Source organism: Bubalus kerabau, chromosome 18 (genome assembly GCF_029407905.1).
Source record: "Bubalus kerabau isolate K-KA32 ecotype Philippines breed swamp buffalo chromosome 18, PCC_UOA_SB_1v2, whole genome shotgun sequence".
In the NCBI taxonomy this organism is placed as follows: Eukaryota; Metazoa; Chordata; class Mammalia; order Artiodactyla; family Bovidae; genus Bubalus; species Bubalus kerabau.
The window spans coordinates 34,367,362-34,395,249 of record NC_073641.1 but is presented as its reverse complement, the minus strand read 5'-3'; the positions used below and the strand labels follow the sequence as shown (position 1 = coordinate 34,395,249).

The 27,888-nt window shown below is 36.4% G+C and overlaps 1 long non-coding RNA gene across 1 annotated transcript in view; it reads left to right on the top strand.

Annotated features, from left to right (window-relative positions):
- The window catches only part of LOC129633094 (uncharacterized), a 29,634-nt gene extending 8,332 nt beyond the window's left edge, over positions 1–21,302 (top strand). Inside the window, exons 2-3 of the long non-coding RNA XR_008704881.1 lie at positions 19,870–19,996; positions 21,090–21,302. This is a non-coding gene — a long non-coding RNA (uncharacterized LOC129633094). The remainder of the gene's footprint in view (positions 1–19,869; positions 19,997–21,089) is intronic.
- The last annotated feature ends 6,586 nt before the right edge of the window (positions 21,303–27,888 follow it).

Here is a 27,888-nt window from a genome sequence, read left to right as displayed (position 1 = left end):
ATTTTTCTGCCTTCTTTGTCTCTTGCTAAAATTCCTGCAGGAATGACTTGGGAGGTTCAACGAGTTGTCTTCACATTTGGAGTTCTTTCATCTGTTCAATACAATATGTTGTGCTAGTCATTTTGTCATTAAAGACTTCAGTGGTATTTTTCTCATCTCAGCAAAATCTTGCTTTCTATGATGGGGCTGCTATTCCATCCAAAGTTACCCAAAATAGGCAATTGGTTCCATAAAAGCAGTGTAGCTCTTTGATCACTGAAATAGCCTGATTCTCTTTGGAATTTAGTTTATTCAGATTCCTTTTATATACTATTCTTCAATGACTTAAAGTATGATTTTCATTTTATCCTGTATTTTATTATTGCAATAATAATCTTTTGTGACCTTCTACATTCTATCTGAAAACAACTGTTAGTGGTTTTCACACTGTCTTTTAAACACCTTATCACCTACGATGTCCTAGATTACAATGTTCATTTGTTAAAACATTTTTTGTATTATGTCCACACATTATCTGAACTATACTAACTTACTATTATTATATATTGTGAGAAGTTCTCACATAGTCTCATTTTCCTCATGATTTTCATCATTATTTCATTTATACTATACAGTATAATGACATTTTACTATTTTTTGGTGGAATTTTGTTTACCTTTGTATTCTTTGATCCTTGGAATAAGTCCTAAGCAAATTTGTATAACATATTAGATCTTATTCTTGATACCAATCTCATCAAATTAAATTTCCTGTATTTAAAATTTTCTAGTTGCTTATTTTTCTACATACTGTATAAGAAGTTGTTAGAGGTGGTATAACTAAATTATCATGTGTGAGGACCCTAAAATCAGATTGGTACAGATTCAAATCTTAACTGTATTACTTCACAATCTTGGGCAAGAGCCTGAGTTTCCCTAATTTAAAATAAAGATAAATAACAGTAATATCTACCTTATAAGGATCTTAAAAGTTTTAAATAAATTAAACATTCCTTTGCCGAATTACTATTTTAACTAAAATTTATGTTTTACAGCTAATAGTTTGTATCTCTTAAACCCCTCTTAAGGTCCTATCCTTATTATACCCCTCCCCCTTTCCTGTCCTCATTGGTAACCCTAATTTGTTCTCTGTATCTGTGCATCTGCTTCTTTTAAAAATGATATACTTTTAAGTCAGAAATCTAGATGAATAATTCACTAATAAAGTAGAAGGTAGTAACTGGTAATAAATCATTTGCTACCTTGTATAGACTTGGCACCCCATTCCAGTACTCTTGCCTGGAAAATCCCATGGATGGAGGAGCCTGGTGGGCTGCAGTCCATGGGGTCCCTAAGAGTCGGACACGACTGAGCGACTTCACTTTCACTTTTCCCTTTTATGCATTGGAGAAGGAAATGGCAACCCACTCCAGTGTTCTTGCCTGGAGAATCCCAGGGACGGGGGCGCCTGGTGGGCTGCCGTCTATGGGGTTGCACAGAGTCGGACACGACTGAAGTGACTTAGCAGCAGCAGCAGCATAGACTTATTACTTCAGCCTAATTTTTGAGGTTGTTTTTATGAACATTATTATGTTCAAGAACCATTTGAATTTTTTCTTCTTTGAGCTTTCTGTTTATGCCTTTTGCGATTTTTCTATTCAGTTGTTCTTTTTTGCACCTCAAAATTTAAAGGCCTTTGTGTATCAGGGAGACTAATCTTGTCTATGATGTATGTTGAAAAAGTATTTTTTCCCAATTTATCAATTTGTTTTCTGACTTAACAGACAGTATTTTGAATGTGTAAAGCTTTTTAAAATGTAGTCTAATTTATTAATACTTTCTTTGCCATTGTTCAGTTGCTAAGTTATGACTGATTCTTTGCCACCCCATGGACTGTAGCACCCCAGGCTCCCCTGTCCCTCACTATATCCCGGAGTTTGCTCAGATTCATGTCCACTGAGTCAGTGATGATATCTAAACATCTCATCCTCTGTTTCCCCTTTCTCCTTTTGCTTTCAGTCTTTCACAATATCAGGGTCTTTTCCAGTGAGGCAGCTCTTTGCATCAGGTGGCCAAGGTATTGGAGCTTCAGCTTCAGCCTCAGTCCTTCCAATGAATATTCAGGACTGGTTTCCTTTAGGATTGACTGATTTGGTCTCCTTGCTGTCCAAGGGACTCTCACGAGTCTTCTCCAGCACCACAATTCAAAAGCATCAGTTCTTCAGCACTCAGCCTTCTTCATGGTCCAACTCTTATATCCATATATGACTACTGAAAAAACCATAGCTTTGACTATACAGATCTTTATCAGCCAAGTGATGCCTCTGGATTTTAATAATGTATATTGAAGAGTGTTCTGCCTATGTTTTCTTCTAAAAGCTTTATGGTTTCTGGTCTTACATTTATGTCTTTAATCCATGTTGGGTTTATTTTTGTATATGGCATTAGAGAATGTTCAATTCCATTCTTTTACATATAGCTGTCCAATTTTCCCTGCACCACTTATTGACAAGATTGTCTTTTCCCCATTGTATATTCTTGCCTCATTTATCATGGATTAATTGAACATAGGTGTACGTGTTTATCTGGGGGCTCTCTGCTCTATTCCATTGATTTATGTGTCTTTTTTTGTGCCAGCAACAAATGCTGTTTTGATTACTGTAGCTTCATAACGTAGCCTGAAGACAAGGAGTGTGATTCCTCCAGCTCCATTCTTTCTCAAGATTGCTTTGGCTATTTGGGGTCTTAATGTTTGCATCAGTTCAGTTCAGTTGCTCAGTTGTGTCCAGCTGTTTGTGACCCCATGGACTGCAGCATGCCAGGCTTCCCTATCCATCAACCAACTCCTTGAGCTTTCCCAAACTCATGTCTATCTAGTTGGTGATGCCATTGGTATTTCCATACAAATTTAAAAATTATTTGTTCTAGTTTTGTGAAAAATGCCATTGTATTTTGAAAAATCCCAAAATGTACTTTGATAGGAATTGCATTGAATTTGTTTATTACCTTGAGTAGTATAGTCATTTTAACAATATTAATTCTTCCAATTAAGAACACAGTATATCTTTCTATTTGTGTGTCTTTGATTTCTTTCACCAGAGTCTTATCGTCTTATAGATTTTTGAATACCTCATTTACTCTAGGTAGGTTTATTCCTGGGTGTTATATTGTTTTAGATGTGATGATGAATGGGATTATTTCTCTTTCTGGTAGTTTGTTGTTATTGTATGGAAATGCAGCAGATTTTCTCTGTGTTAATTTTGTACCTGCAATTTACTGAATTCATTGATGAGCTCTAGTAGTTTTTTGGTAGCATCTTTAGGATTTTCTGTCTTGTTTCAAGTCATCTGCAAATGACAGTTTTATTTCCTTCTTTTCAAATAGGATTCTTTTTTTTTTTTTTGGTCTTATTGCTGTGGCTAGGACTTCCAATACTATGTTGAATAAAAGTGGCAAGACTGGACATCCTTGTCTTGTACCTGATCTTAGAGGGAATGCTTTCAGCTTTTCCCTCATGGGTTTGATGTTAGTTATGGGTTTGTCACCTACAGTCTTTATTATGTATTCCTTCTGTTCCCACTCTCTGGAGAGTTTCTATCAAAAATGAATGTTGAATTTTTAAAAAAACTTTTTATGCATCTATTGGGATGATCATATGATTTTTATTTTTCAGTTTGTTGATATATGGTGTATCACATTGATTGCAGATACTGAAAATTTGAAACTCTAGTTTCCTATTTTTGTGATGTCTTTGTGTATTTCTTTCATGATGTACTCTGCATATGAGTGAAATAAGCAGAGTGACAATATACAGCCTTGACGTACTCCTTTTCCTATTTGGCACCAGTCTGTTGTTCCATGTCCAGTTCTAACTGTTGCTTCCTGACCTGCATACAGGTTTCTCAAGAGGCAAGTCAGGTGGCCCGGTATTCCCATCTCTTTCAGAATTTTCCACAGTTTATTGTGATCCACACAGTCAAAGGCTTTGGCATAGTCAATAAAGCAGAAATAGATGTTTTTGTGGAACTCTCTTGCTTTTTCCATGATCCAGTGGATGTTGGCAATTTAATCTCTGGTTCCTCTGCCTTTTCTAAAAGCAGCCTGAACATCTGGAAGTTCACGGTTCATGTATTGCTGAAGCCTGGCTTGGAGAATTTTGACTATTACTTTACTAGTGCATGCTGCTGCTGCTGCTGCTTCTAAGTCTCTTCAGTCGTGTCCGACTCTGTGCAACTCCGTAGACGGCAGCCCACCAGGCTCCTCTGTCCCTGGGATTCTCCAGGCAAGAACACTGGAGTGGGTTGAGATGAGTGCAATTGTGCGGTAGTTTGAACATTCTTTGGCATTGCCTTTCTTTGGGATTGAAATGAAAACTGACCTTTTCCAGTCCTGTGACCACTTCTGAGTTTTCCAAACATGCTGGCATATTGAGTGCAGCACTTTTACAGCATCATCTTTTAGGATATGAAATAGCTCAACTGGAATTCCATCACCTTCACTAGCTTTGTTCGTAGTGATGATTCCTAAGGCCACTTGACTTCGCGTTCCAGGATGGCTGGCTCTAAGTGAGTGATCACACCATCGTGATTATCTGGGTTGTGAAGCTCCTTTTTGTACAGTTCTTCTGTGCATTCTTGCCACCTCTTCTTAATATCTTCTGCTTCTATTAGGTCCATACCATTCTGTCCTTTATTGAGCCCATCTTTACATGAAATGTTCCCTTGGTATCTCTAATTTTCTTGAAGAGATCACTAGTCTTTCCCATCATGAGAAACACTGGGCTGGATGAAGCACAAGCTGGAATTAAGATTGCTGGAAGAAATATCAATAACCTCATATATGCAGATGACACCACCCTTATGGCAGAAAATGAAGAACTAAAGAGCTGCTTGATGAAAGTGAAAGAGGAGAGTAAAAAAGTTGGCTTAAAGCTCAACATTCAGAAAACTAAGATCATGGCATCCGGTCCTATCACTTCATGGCAAATAGATGGGGAAACAGTGGAAACAGTGGCTTACTTTATTTTGGGGGGCTCCAAAAGCACTGCAGATAGTGACTGCAGCCATGAAATAAAAAGACACTTACTCCTTGGAAGCAAAGTTATGACCAACCGAGACAGCATATTAAAAAACAAATATACTACTTTGTCAACAAAGGTCCGTCTCGTCAAGGCTATGGTTTTTCCAGTAGTCATGAATGGATGTGAGTTGGACTGTAATGAAAGCTGAGCACTGAAGAATTGATGCTTTTGAACTGTAGTGTTGGAGAAAACTCTTGAGAGTCCCTTGGACTGCCAGGAGATCCAACCAGTCCATCCTTAAGGAGATCAGCCCTGAGTGTTCATTGGAAGGACTGATGTTGAAGCTGAAACTCCAATGATACTGGAAAAGATTGAGGGCAGGAGGAGAAGGGGACAACAGAGGATGAGATGGTTGGATGGCATCATCAACTCAATGGACATGAGTTTGGGTAAACTGTGGGAGTTGGTGATAGACAGGGAGGCCGGTCATGTTGCAGTTCATGGGGTTGCAAAGGGTCGGACTCAACTGAGTGACTGAACTGAACTGTGTATTTCTTTTTTTTTTATTTTGATATGTTCTTAAATATTGTTAATATTACATGTCATATGTAAAATATTTTGTATTTTGTATGTTGTATATTTTTATGGTTGTGTTTTTACAAGTACTTCAATGCCTATTTTCTTAGATTTCTTTTTTAGTAACCCTTTTTACCTCTTTCTGTATTTCATTTTCACTATGTTATTTGTTTTGATTTTTGATTATGGCCCTCTTTATAGTCCCAATCTGTGCTGTTCTTCCTTGGTCATCATACAAGGTATGATGAGTTTATCTTCATTTTTTCCCATGTGTTGCTAACTTTCATTTTACATCTTCTTATTTTTATGTTCATTTCTATTTTAACTTTTAAATATATTCTTTAAGGTTTTTTTTTCACATAAATGCTCATTTAAAGGTATTTAATTTTGATTGGCATGTTTTGTTTTCATTTTTCTTTGTTTTGTATTTGTTTCGGGGTAATCGTTTTCATCATCTGAAATGTTTTGATTTTCACTGTTTTTATTTTCTGTACAATACTTTTAATATAGATATTGTCTTCTATCTTTTGTTAATTTTAGGAATGGCTTACATTTTTCTAGGCCAGCATTAACAGTTGTGTGTAGAAAAGGAGGAGTTTGATAGTGTATTAAATTTCTTAGCTCATGAGTGTCCTCTTCTGTTGTTAATGATGAAATTCAGGTTCTTTGATTAATGTATACATTCTTTGAGTGTCATGAGAGGATAATGAAGTCTTCTGATATTTCAGTTTTATTTTTGTGTAGAAGAGATATTTTTTATTGCTTATTTCCTTCTTTCCCCTCACCCTCAAACTCATATAAATCCTTCTCCCTAAAGTTATTCCCTTTCCAATTCTTTTCCACTCTTCGAGAAGGGGTACAACTCCCACTTCTGATTGCAAACATTTTCAAGGCTTTCCCCCCTGATTCCCCATAACCAGAACTCTGAACATCTGAATATCAAACTTATTCTCAGCATTTATGCCCAAAGGGTAGGACTCTACTTCTTTTGGAAAATATCAATATTCCATACCTTAAATGCTTATTTGCTGCTTTAATGTGGGCTCCAGTAGTGCCTCTAATGTTTATTTCCCTAGTTATTTATAAATTGAAGTATTTTTCTGTTTTATTCATGCTGTAGACATGAGTTATCAGTGGTTTTACTTATTCTTTCAGATCTGTATGATATTCAGAAGGTGTGTGGAGATTCTAATTTAGGTGACCCCATTTATCCTATGGTAGTCTAAAATCAAATCACTTTATTTTTGAACAAATGTAATTGTTAGGCAAGTCTTCTTTCCTTGAACTGCAATTTCCTCCTTATAGTTTTTATCTATCAATTCTAGTTGTGTCTTCTGAAACAACAAAGAATAAATCAAATATACAGCCCATAAAACCTTCTTTTCTCTGGAATAATTATCCTTTGATCCTTCAACCACTCTTCAGGTGGTAAAACTTCAAGTCACCCCTCCCTGCATCTGATCACTCTCTTTATCAAAGATATTAACTTCTCCAGTTCATAGTTTCCTATACTGTATTTACCAGCATAACTTGAAAACACTGTTGCTACTGGAAGATGCTAACAGTAGCAATTGAAAAGTTCATTCTTAGAGCAGTTACTTTCTTTCATGCAAATATAATTATTTATGTAAAGAAATAAAGGAAAATTGAAAATGGGAAAAAGCATGTTTTTATATTTTGCTTTCAACAAAAGACAATCATCAGTTGACTGATCTACAAACACAGCAAGTATTTGTTTTGACTGGAAGAACAGTTCACGTGTCTAAATGTTTCTAACCAAATGTAGCAAATAAAAAGTAGAATAGCCTGAATGAATATGAATATTTGTGAATCTTTTAACTAGGAGTCTAAAGCTGCAAACTTAGTGCTAATGAAATAAGAGTACTGCTTTGCTTGTTCTCATTTTATGTAGCACTGGCAGTTACACTTTTTAGGTAATGATGCAAGCAGATCCTAGGTTGCTGAAAGTTTCAACACAGAGCACAGTATACTTAGAGGGTTCAGATAGGAAGATGATAGGAAAATGTGGGGAAATTGGATGGGGCAAGTGGGAGTTGAAAAAGAAAAGTGAGCATTGGATTTTCTTACCAACTTTGGGGGTGGCTCTTGTTGAAAATGGAAGTATATGAAGTTAAATGATGCATTTTCTCTATGTGACTTCCCTACCTCCACTTTCAATGTGATTTCATATCTCTATTAAAGGGCAGAGAAATAAATCTGAAGATTTGGATTCAGAAAGAAGTATCAGTTTAAGTCTAGAGGATATGGGAACTTTGCACCAGGAGTACTAGTTTTCTAGTTCAGAGGTGTTCAACTTCTGTTCAGCTTTGACACATGAAGGATGATGTTCCCATGCATTACACAAGGCATTTGCATTATCTAGACTTGCCCTCTGTAATTCTATCTCCCTTTCTCTTTGGAAATATTGGGAGGCAAGTGAAATAAAGTGACTTTAATATGGGATTAAACTTGAATCTTATCAAATTTATTTTAAAGTAAGTCTTCCTAAAAGATGATGCTGTTGAAGTGCTACACTTAATACGCCATCAAATTTGGAAAACTCAGCAGTGGCCACAGGACTGGAAAAGATCAGTTTTCATTCCAATCCCAAAGAAAGGCAATGCCAAAGAATGTTCAAACTACTGCACAATTGCACTCATCTCACATGCTAGCAAAGTAATGCTCAAAATTCTCCAAGCTAGGCTTCATCAGTTCGTGAACCGAGAACCTCCAGATGTTCAAGCTGGATATAGAAAAGGCAGAGGAACCAGAGATCAAATTGCCAACATCCATTGGATCACAGAAAAATCAAGAGAGTTCCAGAAAAACATATACTTCTGTTTTATTGACTAAGCTAAAGCCTTTGACTGTGTGGATCACAACAAACTGTGGAAAATTCTTAAAGAGATGGGAATACCAAACCACTTTACCTGTCTCCTGAGAAACTTGTATGTAGGTCAAGAAGCAACAGAAGTGGACATGGAACAATGGACTGGTTCCAAATTGGGAAAAGAGTACATCAAGGCTGCATATTGTCACCCTGCTTATTTAACTTATATGCAGAGTGCATCATGTGAAATGACAGGCTGGATGAAGCCCAAGCTGGAATCAAGATTGCTGGAAGAGACATCAATAATATCAGATACGCAGATGACATCACACTTATGGCAGAAAGTGAAGAAGAACTAAAGAGCATCTTGATGCAGGTGAAAGAGGAGAGTGAAAAAGCTGGCTTAATACTCAACATTCAAAAAATGAAAATCATGGCATCTGGTCCCATCACTTCATGGCAAATAGATGGGGAAACAATGGAAACTGAGAGACTTTATTTTCTTGGGCTCCAAAATCACTGCTGATTGTGACTGCAGCCATGAAATTAAAAGACACTTGCTCCTTGGAAGAAAAGCTATGACCAACCTAGACAGCATATTAGAAAGCAGAAACATTACTTTGCCAACAAAGGTCCATATCGTCAAAGCTATGATTTTTGCAGTAGTCATGTATAGATGTGAGAGTTGGGTCATAAAGAAGGCTGAGTGCCAAAGAACTGATGCTTTTGAACTGTGGTGTTGGAGAAGACTCTTGAGAGTCCCTTGGATTGCAAGGAGATCCAATCAGTCATTCCTAAAGGAAGTCAGTCCTGAATATTCATTGAAAGTACTGACGCTGAAGCTGAAGCTCCACTTCTTTGGCCACCTGATGCAAAGAGCCAACTCACTAGAAAAGACCCTGATGCTGGGAAAGATTGAAGGCGGGAGGAGAAGGGGACAGCAGAGGATGAAATGGTTGGATGGCGTCACCAACTGGATGGACATGAGTTTGATCAAGCTCTGGGAGTTGGTGATAGACAGGGAAACCTAGCGTGCTACAGTCCATGGGGTCACAGAGAGTCAGACACAACAGTGACTGAACTGAACTGAAATCATCATCATGGTTATAAATAACTTGATATATAATAGTCTCAGTCCAACATGACTGAGTGACTGGACAAAAACATGATAGTCTCCAAATATTCTACTAATCAGGCTCTCTCAGACATAATAGAACAGAAGGGCTCACAGACCAAATCAAGATAATTTAATCATGTTGTTAGTTGAATCAATTGAAAGCATACAACAAGGAGCAAAGGGAAAGAAGTGAGGTAGGTTAATATACTCAGGGTACTGTTCAAGCAGAATTAAGTTACTATGCTACCTGAATCCTGTGTTACACATGTTCCTATGTCCTCTTTCTATCCCTCTCCCCACTCTTCTCTTACCTTCTCTCCTTTCCTCTCCCTCCTTCTTCACTCTCCACCTCTCTCTCCTTCTCCTCTCTCATATATGAATTCCAAATTAAGTAATTGAGGCCATATAAACACTCTCCTTAAAGCAGAAACCTCTGAGCAAAGCACTGAATCATATAATTATGATGCATCATCCACATCTAGCAAATCTCTCTATTCTGAATTTTCAGTAAAAGGATTTAGTTATTTGAACACCAGCTGTTGCTCTGTTCTCAATATTGCATATAATAGAAGCATTTGCAAACTACTCATGTTGTCTTTTTCTGTGTACTTAGGAAGACAGGATGTTAATATTTATTTTAATCACTTCATAATCATTGATTGCAACAAATAGTTTGTCTGAAATCCGAGGAACATCCAAAAGAGAGACATCAGGGGCTAATCTCAATTAAATTCTTAAATTACATTTTGGAATGAAAACTAAAGCATAGAGACTAACTAATTTATCTCAGATCATTATTTCTTCAAGAAAATTGGAGATACCAGGGGGAAATTTCATGCAAAGATGGTCATGATAAAGGACAAAAATAGTGAGAACCTAACAGAAGTAGAAGAGATTAAGAAAAGGTGGCAAGAATACACAGAAGAACTATACAAAAAATTCTTAATGACACAGATAACCACAATGGTGTAGTTACTCACCTAGACAGACATCCTAGAGTGTGAAGTCAAGTGGGCCTTAGAAAGCCTTACTATGAACAAAGCTAGTGAAGGTAATGGAATTCCAGCGGAGCCATTTTGAATCCTAAAAGGTGATGCTGTGAAAGTGCTGCACTTAATATGCCAGCAAATTTGGAAAACTCAGCAGTGACCACAGGACTGGGAAAGGTCAGTTTTCATTCCAATCCCAAAGAAAGGCAATGCCAAAAATGTTCTAACAACCATTAAATTGCCCTCATTTCACCTGCTAGCAAGGTAATGATCAAAATCCTTCAAGCTAGGCTTCAACAGTACATGAACTGAGTACTTCCAAATGTACAAGTTGAATTTAGAAAAGAGAAAAGGCAGAAGAACCGGAGATTAAATTGCCAACATCCACTGGATCATAGAAAAAGCAAGAAAATTAAAAAAAAAAATCTACTTCTGCTTCATTGTCTACACTAAAGGCTTTGACTCTGTCAGTCAGAATAAACTGCAAAATTTTTAAAGAGATAGGAATACCAGACCAACTTCTGCCTCCTGAGAAACCTGTTTGCAGGTCAAGAAGCAACAGTTAGAGCTGGACATGGAACAACAGACTGGTTCCATATTGGGAAAGGAGTAGGTCAAGGTTGTATGTTGTCACCTGCTTATTTCATTTTTATGCAGAATATATCATGCAACATGCTGGGCTGTATGAATCTCAAGCTGGAATCAAGATTGCTGGGAGAAATGCCAGCAACTTCAAATATGCAGATACCACTCTAATGGCAGAAAGCAAAGAGGAACTGAAGAGTCTCTTGATGAAGGTAAAAGAGAAGAGTGAAAAAGCTGGCTTAAAACTCAACATTCAAAAAACTAAGATCGCTTCTGGTCCCATCACTTCATGGCAAATGGATGGGTAAAATGTGGAAATAGTGGCAGATTTTATTTTCTTGGGCTCCAAGATCACTGCATGCGGTGGCTGCAATCACAAAATTAAAAGACTTGCTCCTTGGATGAAAAGCTATGACAAACCTAGACAGTGTATTAAAAGGCAGAGACATCACTTTGCTGACAAAGATCCGTACAGTCAAAGCTATGATTTTTCCAGTAGTCATATATAGATGTGAGAGTTGGACTGTAAAGGAGACTAAGCTCAAAGAATTGGTGCTTTCAAATAATGGTGCTAGGGAAGACTCTTGAAAGTACTTTGGACAGCAAGGAGATCATACCTGTCAATCCTAAAGGAATCAACACTGAATATTCATTGGAAGAACTGATGCTGAAGCTGAAACTCCATGACATTGGCCACCTGCTACAAAGAGCTGCCTGAAAAAGACCCTGATGCTGGGAAGGATTGAGGGCAAGAGGAGAAGGGGGTGACAGAGGGTGAGATAATTGGATGGCATCACTCACGACTCAGTGAACATGAATTTGAACCAAATTTGGGAGATAGTGGAGGACGGGAGCCTGGTGTGCTGCAGTTCATGGGATCACAAAGAGTTGGACACAACTTAGCAACTGAACAACATGATAAAATGGACAAATGTGTGGTGTGAGTTGTATGTGTTTATGTTTCTTCACTTCTAGAGAAATTCCAGAGTAAATTGACTAAGCTACATTAACTAGATAAAGCAGAGTTTGCAAATTTGCAAAGTTTTTGACAACTAAAAGGGTTTTTATACATCCTATGTTACTCCCTCTGTGGAGCAGAAAGTGATCATAGGGAATACTGGTTTTTTTTTTTTTTCTGCACTGGGTCTTCGTTGTGGCAGGTGGGCTTTCTCTAGTTATGGTGCAGGCTTCTTGTTGCAGAATATGGGCCATAGAGTGCACAGGTTCAGTAGTTGCATCACATGGACTTCTCCAGTTGTGGTGCAAGGACTTAGTTGCTCCATGTTATGTGTGATCTTAGTTCCCAAACCAGGGATTGAACCCTCATTGCATGCATTGGAATATGGATTTTCAATCATTGGACCACCAGGGAAGACCCTATGTTGTATCTAAATTTGATATTGTACAACACCTAGAGGATCCTACTTGAGTGAATCTGAAAGAAAAAACCCAGCATTTCAGTGATAATATGCAGACTATATAGATTTAAACTGTTTTTAAAAAGCATGATACAGGAATTTCTAATCAAGATAGTAGATTCAGAGAAACAAAGTTTATATTCCTGAATAAACAACAAGAAACTGAATAAAATATATGAAAAAGTTTTTGAAGGTGTTGAACATTAAGCAATAAAGGGTAGTGATTCCATTCACTATTTGAATAGATGAGATGACCTAAATTGTCCAGCTTATTACCCGCAGATTTCCCAAGCCACAAGGGAGAAAGAGTCCAGATAAAGTGTAGTGGTCTTCCTAAACTGAGAAGATGAAGCTAGGAATCTGGGTACACCAAGAACTGAGAGTTCATAGGGAAGAATATAATAGGAAAAAGCTGTTCAGAAACAGGGAAAGAGCTCTCTGGGGATCTGCAAATCCTGTGTGTCTTCGGTTGACTACTGGTCACTGCATGAAGGTGAGAAAACTGCTTGATGTAGAAGGGATTAGAGGAAGTAATACTCAGTATTTACAGAGGGTGCCAGCCAAATGGAAAACTTCATAATTTATGGGATTTGGATAGAGTACTCAGAAGTGTTTTGCCCCAGCAGTAGCAGAATCATTCCTAAACTAAATGCTGCTGTTTCCTTCTAACAGTGCTTATAAACTAGACCTGGATGGCTCAAACTGTTCCTAAATAATAACATCACAGAATAAAGCTCAAGAATATTTAAAAGAATTCAAAAATACACAGCATCCAACAAGACCAAATTAATAATGTCCAATCAAAATTATCAGTATGCACAGAGCAAGGTATATGATCCATAAGGAGAAAAATAATCAAAACCAATCTAAATGGGACACAGAAGATAGAATTAGTAAACAAGAACAGTAAACAATTGCTATTTTCTAAGTTTAAGAATCTGGAGTAAATATTGCACATGTTAAGTAAAGACAGAAAGTGTTAAAAAAAAAAAACCCCTCAAGTTAGACTTCCAGGGATGAAAACTGCAAATGAAAAACATACTATTGGGATTAATGATGAATTAGACACTTTAGACACTGGGGAAGAAATGATTATGGAACTTGAAGACATAGTCATGAAACTATACAAATGACGAACATAAGAATGACTGGAAAAAAAAAAAAAAAACAGCATTAGTGACTATTTAATAGTACAGATCTGCCAGAGATTTGATGAATCCTCTTAGCTTTTGCCTGCTTTCAAATGGCTCTATTTTGACTTCATGTTAAAAGGACATTTTTACTGGATACAAAATTATAGATTAACTTTTTTTTTACATATACTTTAAAGATGCTATTTAGTTGGATCTGGGCTTAGCTGTTTCTTTAGTTAGGTTTATCTTTACCACAGGCTTCAGATAATTAGTGCAAGTGATCAGAATTTTCATTTTACCACAGGCTTCAGATAATTAGTGCAAGGGATCAGAATTTTCATTTTAGTCAGACAAGGGACCTGAGTACCTGGAGGATTTGTTTCCATTCTCCTGCTTTGCTCGCAGCCTTCCTGAGACGCTGCTTGTCTACATCTCAGAGGAATGTCTCTAGGTTCTCTTGCTTCTCTCCCAGCCAAAAATCAGTCATTGCTTTGTACCCAGTGAAGAAGGAAAGTTATGACCAACCTAGACAGCATATTAAAAAGCAGAGACATTACTTTGCCAACAAAGGTCCATCTAGTCAAGGCTATGGTTTTTCCAGTGGTCATGTATGGATGTGAGAGTTGAACTATAAAGAAAGATGAGGGCAGAAGAATTGATGCTTTTGAACTGTGGTGTTGGAGAAGACTCTTGAGAGTTCCTTGGACTGCAAGGAGATCAAGCCAGTCAATCCTAAGGGAAATCAGTCCTGAAAATTCATTGGAAGGACTGATGCTGAAGCTGAAGCTGAAGCTCCAATACTTTGGCCACCTGATGTGAAGAGCTGACTCATTGGAAAATACACTGATGCTGGGAAAGATTGAGGACAGGAGGAGAAGGGGACGACGGAGGAGGAGAAGGGGACGATGGAGGATGAGATGGCTGGATGGCATCATCGACTGAATGGACATGAGTTTGGGTGGACTCTGGGAGTTGGTGATGGACAGGGAGGCCTGGCGTGCTGCGGTTCATGGGGTCGCAAAGAGTCGGACACGACTGAGCGACTGAACAGACTGAACTGACTGACCTAAAGACTTCAGTTCAGTTTTTCCTATGCTGCCTTCAGACTTCAAGAAACCTTCTATGCTTACACCTCAGGAAGAATCCCTTTCAGCTTCCCTGCCTCTCCCTCAGTCATAGATTATCACTGCTCTTACTCTGTGTACAACCTGGAGAATTTAAGGTCCTTGGTAGGGCAGCTCTCTCTCAGTATTTCTGCACCTCTTCACCAAAGTTAGGTGCCTGGTGCCTTGTATCTGTAAAGCCTGAGTGCTCAAAAGTTTCTTTTAACATTTCTACTCTAGCCCCAATATTTTTCATGACTACTCTGTGAAGGCTGTGAAGTATTGGTAGGTGGGTGTGCTCTGTGTTCTAAAGATTCTAAACTATCATATCAGCTAGCACTTAGTCTACAAAAAATTCTTAAAATTTCAGTAGTTTTCTTCTTATGTTTCCCCAGTTATCTTCTTATCTTTCTTCTTGCTCTGATGGCTTTGTCCTTTTCTACTGCTTCAGCAAGAATGAAAGAAACTGTAGCATTGCTTCCCTCCAGAGAGAGGTTTGTGACTTTCTGGATTTTAATTCATGAGATATTTTTCTCCATCATTAGCTCTCTTGACAAATTTATAATAAACCATGATTTCATGGGTTATCTGACTTGTACTATTGTTAGGGTAGAAAGGACATTTTTCTTGCAACTTTCTATATTCTAGGCAGAAGCTGACATCTGACAGTTTACATATAAATGATTGTTTAACCTTTCAACATATATATGTTTTGGAATTGATTTGTTAGAATCATTCATCATATTCTTTCAAATACCCTGGGTGGTGGAAAATCTTTAGTTCCAAAAATCATATCTGCTCTAAAATAATAATAGCAATCAAAATTAAGTTTCTAAGTAATGCTGCTGATGAAATTTAGCAGTATTATTAGCAAAAATGTAAAATAATTAGGCTGATTTCCTTATATTTCTTTTAAACATCTTTTGAAGAAAATTTTATATAAACAGTTCAAAACTGGTTTTGAGTGATGACAGCATCATTAAAATAAGAAAACTCTTTCTTATGTTTAATTATGTGATAGCAATTTAAACCAAATAGGAAGATGCAATTTTAAAATCCATTTTCATTGCTCATGAGCTATCACCTCACACTATCAGAATGATCATCATCAAAGTCTACAATCAAGAAATCCTGGAAAGGGTGTGGAAAAAAGGGAATCCTTCTACACTATTGGTCGGAATGTAAACTGGTGCAGCCACTGGGGAGAACAGTGTGGAGTTTACTTAAGAAACTAAAAAGAGGCATCAGATGATCCAGCGATCCCATTCCAGGGCATGTATTTGGAGAAAAACATGGTTTGAGAGGATACTTGCTCTCCAGTGTTCACTGCAGCACTGTTTACAATAGCCAAGACATGAAAGCAATCTAAATGTCCATCAACAGATGAATGGATAAATAAGATTTGGTACAAATACACAGTAGACTGTTAGTTATTAAAAATATTGAAATAATGCCATTTGCAGTAACAGGAATGGACCTGGAGATTATCATACTTAACTAAGGGAAGTAAGTCAAACAAAGACAAATATCATATGATATCACTTATGCAGAATCTAAAAATAATTGTACAAATGAGCTTATTTACAAAACAGAAACAGACTCATAGACTTAGAGAATGAATTTATGGTTGCCAGGGAGGAAGAATGAAGGGGGAGGGATAGATTGGGTGTTTGGGATTGACATGTATACACTGCTATATTTAAATTAGATAGCCAACAAGATCCTCCTGTATGGTGCAGGGAACTCTGCTCAGGATTCTGTAATAACCTAAATGGAAAAAGAATTTGGAAAGAATAGATATATGTACGTGTATAAACTGAATCACTTTGCCGTACATCTGTTACTAACACAACATTGTTAAATATACTCCACTATAAAATAGAAAAAATTTAAGATGATTTTAATTGCTCATATACCTTGCTTCAAATACCTGTTTTTAAAATTCTTTAAAATATTTGATTTTAGTTCTTCTTATACTTAATAATGCAATGCAATCGATAATACATATTTTTTCCATTTTATGATTTTCTTTGTAAATGCAAAAATAGATTTTTTTTCTTAGTTTAATTGAAAACATGTCATAGCCATCTTTACCTTATTTACAACTGCTTTAATTTCAAATGAAGTGTTTTCGGAGGAAGATAAATACATTTCATTCACAAAAACGAAAGTCGGAAATTTTTACAAACATTGAGCAGCACAGAAAAGTGGGACCAGACGTGACACAACTCTCCCGGCAGAGGGCAGCACTCTATGGGAAATCAAATCACAGGAGAATGCTTCTGAACTTTTGCCTTATGTACCAGAGCCTGGTCAAAGCATCAAGAAACATTATTTTAACATTTATTTTAAATATCGAGAAACATTATTTTAACTGAATTTTAAACAGCATAAAATGTACACTCTCTTTAGAGGCTTAATATTTTGGCTAGGTATTTACTTACGGGTGTTTTTTTCTGTCAATACCATAGTTTCAGTTCAGTTCAGTTCAGTCGCTCAGTCGTGTCCGACTCTGCGACCCCGTGAATTGCAGCACGCCAGGCCTCCCTGGTCCATCACCAACTCCCGGAGTTCACTCAGACTCACGTCCATCGAGTCAGTGATGCCATCCAGCCATCTCATCCTCTGTCGTCCCCTTATCTTGCCCCCAATCCCTCCCAGCATCAGGGTCTTTTCCAATGAGTCAACTCTTCACATGAGGTGGCCAAAGTATTGGAGTTTCAGCTTTAGCATCATTCCTTCCAAAGAAATCCCAGGGCTGATCTCCTTCAGAATGGACTGGTTGGGTCTCCTTGCAGTCCAAGGGACTCTCAAGAGTCTTCTCCAACACCACAGTTCAAAACCATCAATTCTTCTGCACTCAGCTTTCTTCACAGTCCAACTCTCACATCCATACGTGACCACAGGAAAAACCATAGCCTTGACTAGATGGACCTTTGTTGCCAAAGTAATGTCTCTGCTTTTCAATATGCTTTCTAGGTTGGTCATAACTTTTCTTCCAAGGAGTAAGCATCTTTTAATTTCATGGCTGCAGTCACCATCTGCAGTGATTTTGGAGCCCCCAAAAATAAAGTCTGACACTGTTTCCACTGTTTCCCCATCTATTTCCCATGAAATGGTGGGACCAGATGCCATGATCTTCGTTTTCTGAATGTTGAGCTTTAAGCCAACTTTTTGACTCTTCTCTTTCACTTTCATCAAGAGGCTTTTGAGTTCCTCTTCACTTTCCGCCATAAGGGTGGTGTCATCTGCATATCTGAGGTTATTGATATTTCACCTGGCAATCTTGATTCCAGCTTGTGCTTCTTCCAGCCCAGCGTTTCTCATGATGTACTCTGCATAGAAGTTAAATAAGCAGGGTGACAATATACAGCCTTGACGTATGCCTTTTTCTATTTGGAACCAGTCTGTTGTTCCATGTTCAGTTCTAACTGTTGCTTCCTGACCTGCATATAGGTTTCTCAAGAGGCAGGTCAGGTGGTCTGGTATTCCCATCTCTTTCAGAATTTTCCACAGTTTATCGTGATCCACACAGTCAAAGGTTTTGGCATAGTCAATAAAGCAGAAATAGATGTTTTTCTGGAACTCTCTTGCTTTTTCCATAGTTTAAGCACATATAATAATTTATTGTATTGTATACTTATTTACTGCTTTCTGTGTAAGATATGATTTCTTCTAATTATTGAAAATGACTTATTTTGAATTTCATTGGTATACTAATGTCTTGACAATTGCAGTATTTATTAAATGCAGTATTCTTATATTTTATGAATGTCGATTATGTCTGCATGAGACATCATTTTCTTTTATCCTCTAGACTGGTTTTTAAGCCTTTTATTTATATGGAAGTTTTTTTTTTTCCATTTAGTGTTGTTTTTGGCATTTTCTAAGTGCAAGTTACTTTGCAAATGCTTTTGTCTTGACTTATTTTGGTTGTCCTTATTTTATCTTCTGCACTTCATTTACACGTGTATCGACACATGGTCAGATACAGAAAGCAAAGGTTGGTGCCTGCCAGCAGTATCCTGCAATTGTATATCCTGTATAATGCCTAACTTTTCCCATTCATCCCTTACTCTTTTCTTATTATGAAATATATATACTTACGGAAAAGTTCATAAAATATATATGTGCTGTCAAATGAATACTTAAAAAAGAAATACTGGTATAACCCAAGTCAAAAAATAGAACTTTGGCAGCATCCAAGAACACCCACTTTGTTCATGGCTTCTCCCTAATTATAATTCTATCCCGCACCCTGGAAGTATACACTATTCTGGCTTTTTGATAATCATACCTTTGTTTTCTTTTATGCTTTTAAAACTATATGTGCATCTATAAACAATGGTGTGGTTTAGCCTGCTTTGAACTTAATATGAATAATAAGACTCATACTTTTGAACTTATTTTTATCTTTCTTCTTTTGTTCAATATTGTGTTTGCAAGATCATCCATACTATACCGTTTGGCTATATAATTTTCTTAGTAACTTATTGTTCCATTGTATACATATTTCAGAACTCATTCATACTATTATAAGTGGAGTTTAAGGTGTTTACAGGTTTTTTGTTGCCATAAATATTCTTACAAATGTATGCTAGTGTATATATTTACATATTTTTAGGGTGGTATTAGCATACTTTAACATTTCCCTGGTGAAATACCTCTTGGACTTTGATATCCAAACTTCAGAATATAGATGTCTTTGCAATACACTTGTCAGCTGATTTATACTTTAAAAATTGTATTTATGTCTCACAAACTCAATACTACATTTTAAACAAAACAATATACATGTAGGAGGGGAAATCTGGGTTATATCCAGATAGAATTGTTAAGTATTAATGTTTTGAAAGGTGCAGCTAGAATCACTAAAGGGTATGTGTGATGGTTAATTTTATGTGTCAACTTGACTGAAAGGGTTGCTCAGATATTTGGTTAAATATGATTCTGGATGTATCTTTGAGAGAGTTTCTGGATTAGTTTAAGATTTGAATAGATAGAATAAGTTAAATAGAGGCCCCTTTCTAATGTAAGTGAGCCTCATCCATTTCATTGAAGGCTTGAATAGAACAAAAGGCTGAATAAAGGAGAATTTTCTCTCTCTGCCTATCTTCTAGCTAGAATATTGATCTCCTGCATTTAGACTTGGACTTGGATAGGAACTACACCATTGGGTTTCCTGTGTCTTCACCAGATTTCTGGGTTCAACTGCAGATCTTGGAACTTCTCATTCTCCATAATCACGTGAGCCAATCCCTTATAATAAATTATATATGGTATATTACATCAATTGGATATCATAAATCTATATAGCTGTATCTATATCTGCAATTGGCTCTGCTTCTCTGGAGAAGCCAGACTAATACAGCATGTTGATGCATACAATGAAACTGTTTGAAGTAACCACATTGGTCATTTAATGAAAACTTTATTCATTTTATGTCTTAACATGACAGCTTGCTACATATATACATATATATAGACATTGTACTCTGAGTTATGTTTTAGGAAATTAGTTGAGGTTTTATATCAATACAAAAACATTATAATTTTCCTTATTTAAAATATTGAGAAATGGATTCAATTAGCATATTTTTAATCAAATGGGGAATTTTGAATATAGCATAAGTATTAGAAGAGACAAAACGTACTGAAATAGAAAGTAAAGATTATTTACTGAAAAAATAGTTTGACAAAGAGTATGTACAATATGATTTTATATTGATGTGACACTACAAAGGTGTGTATATTGTGTGTGTGTGTCTGGAAATATAGACATTAAGGTAAGTAGTAGTGATTGTCTCGGTGGTGAAGGACTGATTTAATTATACTTTTCTACAATGTCCATGTGCTGCTTTTGTAATAATTTTTAATCAAGTTATACTTAATACACAATGATATAGTAGTTTCAGGTATACAAAATAATGATTCATTATTTTTATACATTATGAAATAATCACCACAGTAAGTTTGGTTGCCATCCGTAACTACACATGATAATAATTTCTTAAATATTAGGTAATAAATTAGATAGTAAAAAGTCAGTCCTGTAATAGATTAGTTTTTTTTAACTGATTAATTTTAATGGAGCATAATTCCTGGTAAAAACTGAGATATAAAAGACAGCTAAGTATTTTCTGCCTAATAATAATTCTAATTCTATGCATGACTAGCATCTTATATGCTAGATAATCTTCCTGGAAATAAATAACAATTACCTGGATAATTATTAAAAACACCACTCCATTGGCAAAACTAATACAATTATGTAAAGTTTAAAAATAAAATAAAATTAAATAATAAATTAAAAAAAAAAAAAAAAAACAATACTCCATAGGCTCGTAGCTTCCTTAGTGGCTCAGACGGTAAAGAATCTGCCTGCAATGTGGGAGACCTGGGTTTGATCCCTGGACTGGGAAGATCCCCTGGAGAAGGGAATGGCTACCCACTCCAGTGTTCTGGCCTGGAGAATTCCATGAACGGAGGAGTCTGGCAGGGGTTGCAAAGAGTTGGACAGGACTAAGCAACTTTAACTTTCTTTCACTTTCACTTTATAGGTCATAAGTCACCTAGTGTCTTCCCTGTTGATTATGTGCATTTTAATATGGATCTTAAAATAGATAGAACATGTCTTCCTCTATTCTTCTAGCACTTTATAGTTGAAGTTCCATCATTTTCAACCCTGTTATGTCATATTTAGTTTATTAAAGAAGAAATAAATTGATTAAAATAAATTATGAGGAGTTTACAGATAGCTGTCTATAGTTATATACAGAGTATTATACTCGCATTTACTTCATTTACATATATGTATTTTTTAAATGCACCTCTTCTTTCTCCCTGTGACTCTTGAAAGCTTGGATTATAATCTGTCAGTTTTAGTACATTTTTATTCTACATGAGAAATTCTTTTATTGATTGATGTGATCATAAAACAATGATCAATGCATTTTAGTGCATTACAATGATTTTAGTGCATTAGTGAACACAAAAGTGAATAAGTAAGGTTCTTTGTCCTCAAGGAGATCCCAATTCAGAAAAGAGAGGAAGAAGAAATGTGCTAAATAGATCTATGAACAAAATAATTTCCAAACCAATAGAATTTCACTTATTTTATTCAGCAAATATTTATAAGTATTTATTAGGCTCCAGGTTCTATGCTAGAAACTAGGCTTCAGAAAGAAAATATATTGTTTCTCCCTTTGAGTTAGCAATAGTCTAGGATAGTAGACTAATAAAGAGATAAACAGACTAACTACGATCAGTATGATTAGTAGCACTTAATCAGTGGTTCTCAAATAGGTAATATTTTGCTTCCCAGAGGACAGTTGGCAATATCTGCAGACATCTTTGATTGTCACGTTTGGCATGTGTATGCTGCTGGCATCTGGTACTAAAATAAAGATACTACTGAATATCCTATGATGAAGAGAACAGCCCTGCACAACAGTTATTAGGTCAACAACGTCAATAGCAATGCTCTTGAAAAACGTTACACTAATCATTGAGTGTTTTTGGTTTAAGTAAGAGAAGTGTCTAATCCAGTAAAGATAAGTAGGGGAGAAGGGATGGAATGTTTTTATAGAGTTTGGAGCTGAAGTTTGAAAGACAAGTGGAGGTCACCAGGCAGAGGGTGTCAGCAAGGTAAGTGAAGAGTGCCATGGGAACATACAAGAAGGAAAGTCTAATTTAGGAGAATGATGAGGAGTGGGCATGTATAGACAACTGTCAAAGAAGGCTTCTTGGGGATATTTGATGGTTTAGTCACAAAGTTGTGTCTGACTCTTGCGACCCCATGGACTGTAGCCTGCCATGCTCCTCTGTTCATGGGATTCTCCAGCCAAGAATACTGGAGTGGGTTGCCATTTCCTTCTCTAGGGGATGTTTGAGTCAAGTTTAAAAGAATGACTAGGTGAGGACATAGGCATATGGGGGATGGTGTTGGAAAAGTTCTCAAATTTCAGTTTCAGATTGAAGTTTATAATTCTGTCAAGTGTCATTTTGAGAAGTGGTGCATTTAAGTCCTGTAAAATAACAACAAAAAAATTGCATATGCCAATAATAACTTATTTGTACCATAAGGGGATCATCATATTTTAGAGATTACATCATATTTAAGAAAGTAATAGAACTCGGTTGCAATGGATATATAAGAATATTTATTGCAGGTTTAATTTCCAAATATTTGGGAATTTTCCAGATATATCTATTTTATTGATTTCTAGTTTAATTCTATTATGAGCTAAAGGCATTGATCTCTATCCTTATAAATTTGGAAAAGTTTGTTTTATGGCCAAGAATACTGTTTATCTTGCTGAATGTTCCATATACACTTGAAAGAAACAGTTATTCATCAAGAGGGAAGGGACATACACATGTTGGGCTTCCCAGTGGCTCAGACGGACCTATGGCTGATTCATGTTGATGTTTGGCAGAAACCAACACAATTCTGTAAAGCAATGATCCTTCAATTAAAAAATAAAAAGTTTAAAATTGAAAGAAAAGAAAAGAAAGAAATGCTTATTCAAATGTTAGATTGAGCATTCCATAAATGTAAAAAATATGACATTATAGTGATAGATTGGTCAATAGTGTTGCTTCTCTCTTACATCTTTAGTAATTTCTTGTCTTTGTTCTAGCAATTACTGAGAGAGGAAGTGTCAAACTGTTAATTGTGGGTTTATCTATTTCTCTTTTTAGCACTATTAATTTTTGTTTTATATATTTTGAGATTTTGTTAATAGGGATCTATACGTTTAGAATTCCTAAGTATTCTTGGAGAATTGATTATTTATTATTATCTAATTTTTCTCTTAAATATTGATAATATTCCTTGTTCTGATGTAACTGTATGATATTATTATAGCCACCCAAGCTTTCTTGTGTTGGTGTTGCATGGTATATCTTTTCCCATCATTTTACTTTTAATCTAACTATGTTTTGTATTAAGGAGATTGCTTATAAATAGCATATCATTTAAAAAATTCCAATCGGACAGTCTCTGTTTTTAATTGGCACATTTAGATCATTCACATTTTGTCACTATTGATATGGTTGGATCAAACTCTCTGGTTAATCAAACATTTTCCTTATGATTCCATTTTATTTTCACTATTAATTTACTGTCTATACTTCTTAAAAAACTTTAGTACTTTCCCTAGAGATTATGATGTATTTTTTCAGCTAATCAGTCTGCCTTTATAACATTCTGCTTCATGTGTAGAGTTTTTTTTTTCCTTATGTACCACTGACTTCAAAAGAGTATACAATCATGCTTACCACTAATTACATTATTAAAAATTCTGAAATCTATACTCCTTAGTCTATGTCTAGCAAATGTTCAATAACTGCCTATCAGGAAGAAAAAGTCCTCATTTATAGTGTTTGATAATTTCTGTGATATAATGTCTCCAACCATGGCCTATTGCTAGCTACTATTGTGCTATCACTAAATGTAGATTCAGAAAGAAAGGAGACCATCACTGCACTGAGCCAGTGCAAGCTGGCTCTAGTACGTGCTTTTGAGTCCATAAGCTCCCCTGGTATTGCTAAGACATGTCCTTGGTTCTTGTTTACTATTCATATTTCTTGGGCCTAAAGCTTTCAATTCTCAGACCTACAAATTTAACTCTCAATATCTAAGAAGTCTGCAATTACCTTTCATCCTCTTGCAGGTTTATCTTCTTGTAATGTTAAAGACTTCAGGTTCATTAAAAATGATCTATCCCTTCCAAAGAATTTCTTTCCACCTTCAAAAAAAACCTACCAGTGTCTCCCATATACCTATTTCTATTAACCATGTCTGAAATCAATCTAACGACAAAACAAAACAAGTAGATGCATCAGGCCATTCTGTAGTTGAAAGTTATTTGTGACGGTTACCCAGGAGTTGGCTGCACTAGCATTGGAGCTTATAGCAGATTTAATTTGGAAAGGATATGGGAGGGTTAGAGAGCAGGTTTGCATGTTTTCTTCCCAAGAGAACTGTGATTCATTGGATTGATATATGTTAGCCCAAAGGTCTGCGTTTTGAAGACCTAAAATGACTGCCTTGGTGTTCACTCATAATCAGCTACTAACTCTCCCAATGTGAATCAAGTGGTGACTCTGGCCTAACAAGATGAGATCTTATTTACAATGGAACTGGGGAAATGGAACAACTGTTGAATATTTGGAACCTCCTGGGAGAGTCTGCTGCAAGACAGCCTTAAAAGTGTTCCATTTCCAATGTCTTTATAGAAAAGAGAATCTGAGTCACTTATACTACTACTACTGCTACTACTACTAAGTCACTTCAGTCGTGTCCGACTCTGTGCGACCCCATAGACAGCAGCCCACCAGGCTCCCCCGTCCCTGGGATTCTCCAGGCAAGAACACTGGAGTGGGTTGCCATTTCCTTCTCCAATGCATGAAAGTGAAAAGTGAAAGTGAAGTCGCTCAGTCGTGTCCGACTCTGTGCAACCCCATGGACTGCAGTGCACCAGGCTCCCCCGTCCATGGGATTTTCCAGGCAAGAGTACTGGAGTGGGGTGCCATTGCCTCATAGTAATGTTTAAATAAAGATTTTGGGGGAGGGGGTGGGTATGTGCTGAAGAGAAAAATTATAGAAGCTCAACATATTTGAGAACTCAAATGCTAAGAGACTGGGAAAGGTCATACAGAGACTATTAGTATATATTCAAGAAAACATTTTGAATAATAGTGAAGTTTACTACAAAAACAATTAGATGAATATTTCTTGTGTTGTTGTTAGTTCGCATTCCAGGATGAAAACAGTAAAAAAGGGTTGAAGAATCTTAAATCTCATTTCTCATTTCTTACTCCCTTTTTAAAAATTTTTGCATAACAATCATCACCAATATCAATCATCATCTTTCTTCTAAAGGAGGAAGTTGGAACATAAAACACATCTTTATGATAAATAAAAGCATGTAGACAGGAGTTGTAAATCATTCAAATTTTCTTTGGTATAGTGATTCCAAAACATTACTTAGTGAACTATTATTGGTATTAATCACCTTTATAGCCAAGAAATTCAGATTTTTCTCCAAATGTATGGTTTTCCTTTTCTGTGAATTAAAGAATATTTACATAAATTTGTCCTAATAATAACATTTTAAATACATGAGAACCATTTTGTTAGACTATGGCTACTTCCGCTTTTTTTGTTTGTTTGTTTTTTAAAACCATGTAGTTTTTCTACAATAAGAGGAATAAATACTCATTATTTTAAAAATTGGAAAATATAGATGATACTTATAAATAAAACAGAAAAATCAACCATAACATGAACATGCAGAGAAAAACCTATTAATATTCATAGAATTTCATCTATATACTTTTATGACATATTTTTAAAATTTGGAATTATACTGTATGAGTTCAGTTCAGACGCTCAGTCATGTCCAACTAGTTGCAACCCCATAGACTGCAGCACCAGCCCTTCTAGTCGATCACCAACTCCGAGATCTTGCTCAAATTCATGTCCATCGAGTCCATGACGCCATAAAACCATCTCATACTTTGTTGTCCCCTGCTCCTCCTGCCTTCAGTCTTTCCCAGCATCAGGGTCTTTTCCAATGAGTCAGCTCTTCACATCAGTTGGCCAAAGTATTGGTGCTTCAGCTTCAGCATCAGTCCTTCCAATGAATATTTAGGACTAATTTCCCTTAGGATTGAACGGCTTGATCTCCTTGCAGTCCAAGGGACTCTCAAGAGTCTTCTCCAACACCACAGTTCAAAAGCATCAATTCTTCTGCACTCAGCTTTCTTTATAATCCAACTCTCACATCCTTACATGACTACTGGAAAAACCATAGCTTTGACTAGACAGACCTTTGTTGGCAAAATAATGTCTCTGCTTTTTAATATGCTATCTAGGTTGGTCATAACTTTCCTTCCAAGGAGTAAGCATCTTTTAATTTCATGGCTGCAATCACCATCTGCAGTGATTTTGGAGCCCAAGAAAATAAAGTCTGTCACTGTTTCCACTGTTTCCCCATCTATTTGCCATGAAGTGATGGGAATAGATGCCGTGATCTTCATTTTTTGAAAGTTGAGTTTTAAGCCAGCTTTTTCACTCTCCTCTTTCACTTTCATCAAGAGGGTCTTTAGTTCCTCTTCACTTTCTGCCATAAGGGTGGTGTCATCTGCATATCTGAGGTTATTGATATTTCTCCTGGCAATCTTGATTCCAGCTTGTGTTCACCCAGTCCAGCATTTCATAAGATGTACTCTTCATAGAAGTTAAATAAGCAGGGTGGCAATATATGGCCTTGACATACTCCTTTCCCAATTTGGAACCAGTACATTGTTCCATTTCCAGTTTTAACTGTTGCTTCTTGAAATGCATATATATTTGTCAGGAGGCAGATAAAGCAGTCTGTATTCCCATTTTTTTAAGAATTTTCCACAGTTTGTTGTGATCCCACAGTCAAAGGCTTTGGCATAGTGAATAAAGCAGAAGTAGATGTTTTTCTGGAACTCTCTTGCTTTTTTGAAGATCCAATGGAATTGGCAATTTGATCTCTGGTTCCTCTGCCTTTTCTAAATCCAGCTTGAACATCTGGAATTTCATGATTCACGTAGTGTTGAAGCCTCACTTGGAGAATTTTGAACATTACTTTGCTAGTGTGTGAGATGAGTGCAATTGTGCAATAGTTTGAACATTCTTTGGCATTGCCTTTCTTAGGGATGGGAATGAAAACTGACCTTTTCCAGTCCTGTGGCCACTGCTGAGTTTTCCAAATTTGCTGGCATATTGAGTGCAGCACTTTCACAGCGTCATCTTTTAGGGTTTGAAATAGCTCAACTGGAATTCCATCACCTCTACTAGCTTTATCCATAGTGATGCTTCCTAAGACCCACTTGACTTTGCATTCCAGAATGTCTGGTTCTAGGTGAGTGATCATTGTAGTTATCTGGGTCATGAAGATATTTTTTGTATAGTTCTTCTGTATATTCTTGTCACCTCTTCTTAATAATATATTATGCTTCTGTTAGGCCCATAGCATTTCTGTCCTTTATTGTGCTCATCTTTGCATGAAATGTTCCCTTGGTATCTTTGATTTTCTTGAAGAGATCTCTAATCTTTCCCATTCTGTTGTTTTCCTTTATTTCTTTGCATTGATCACTGA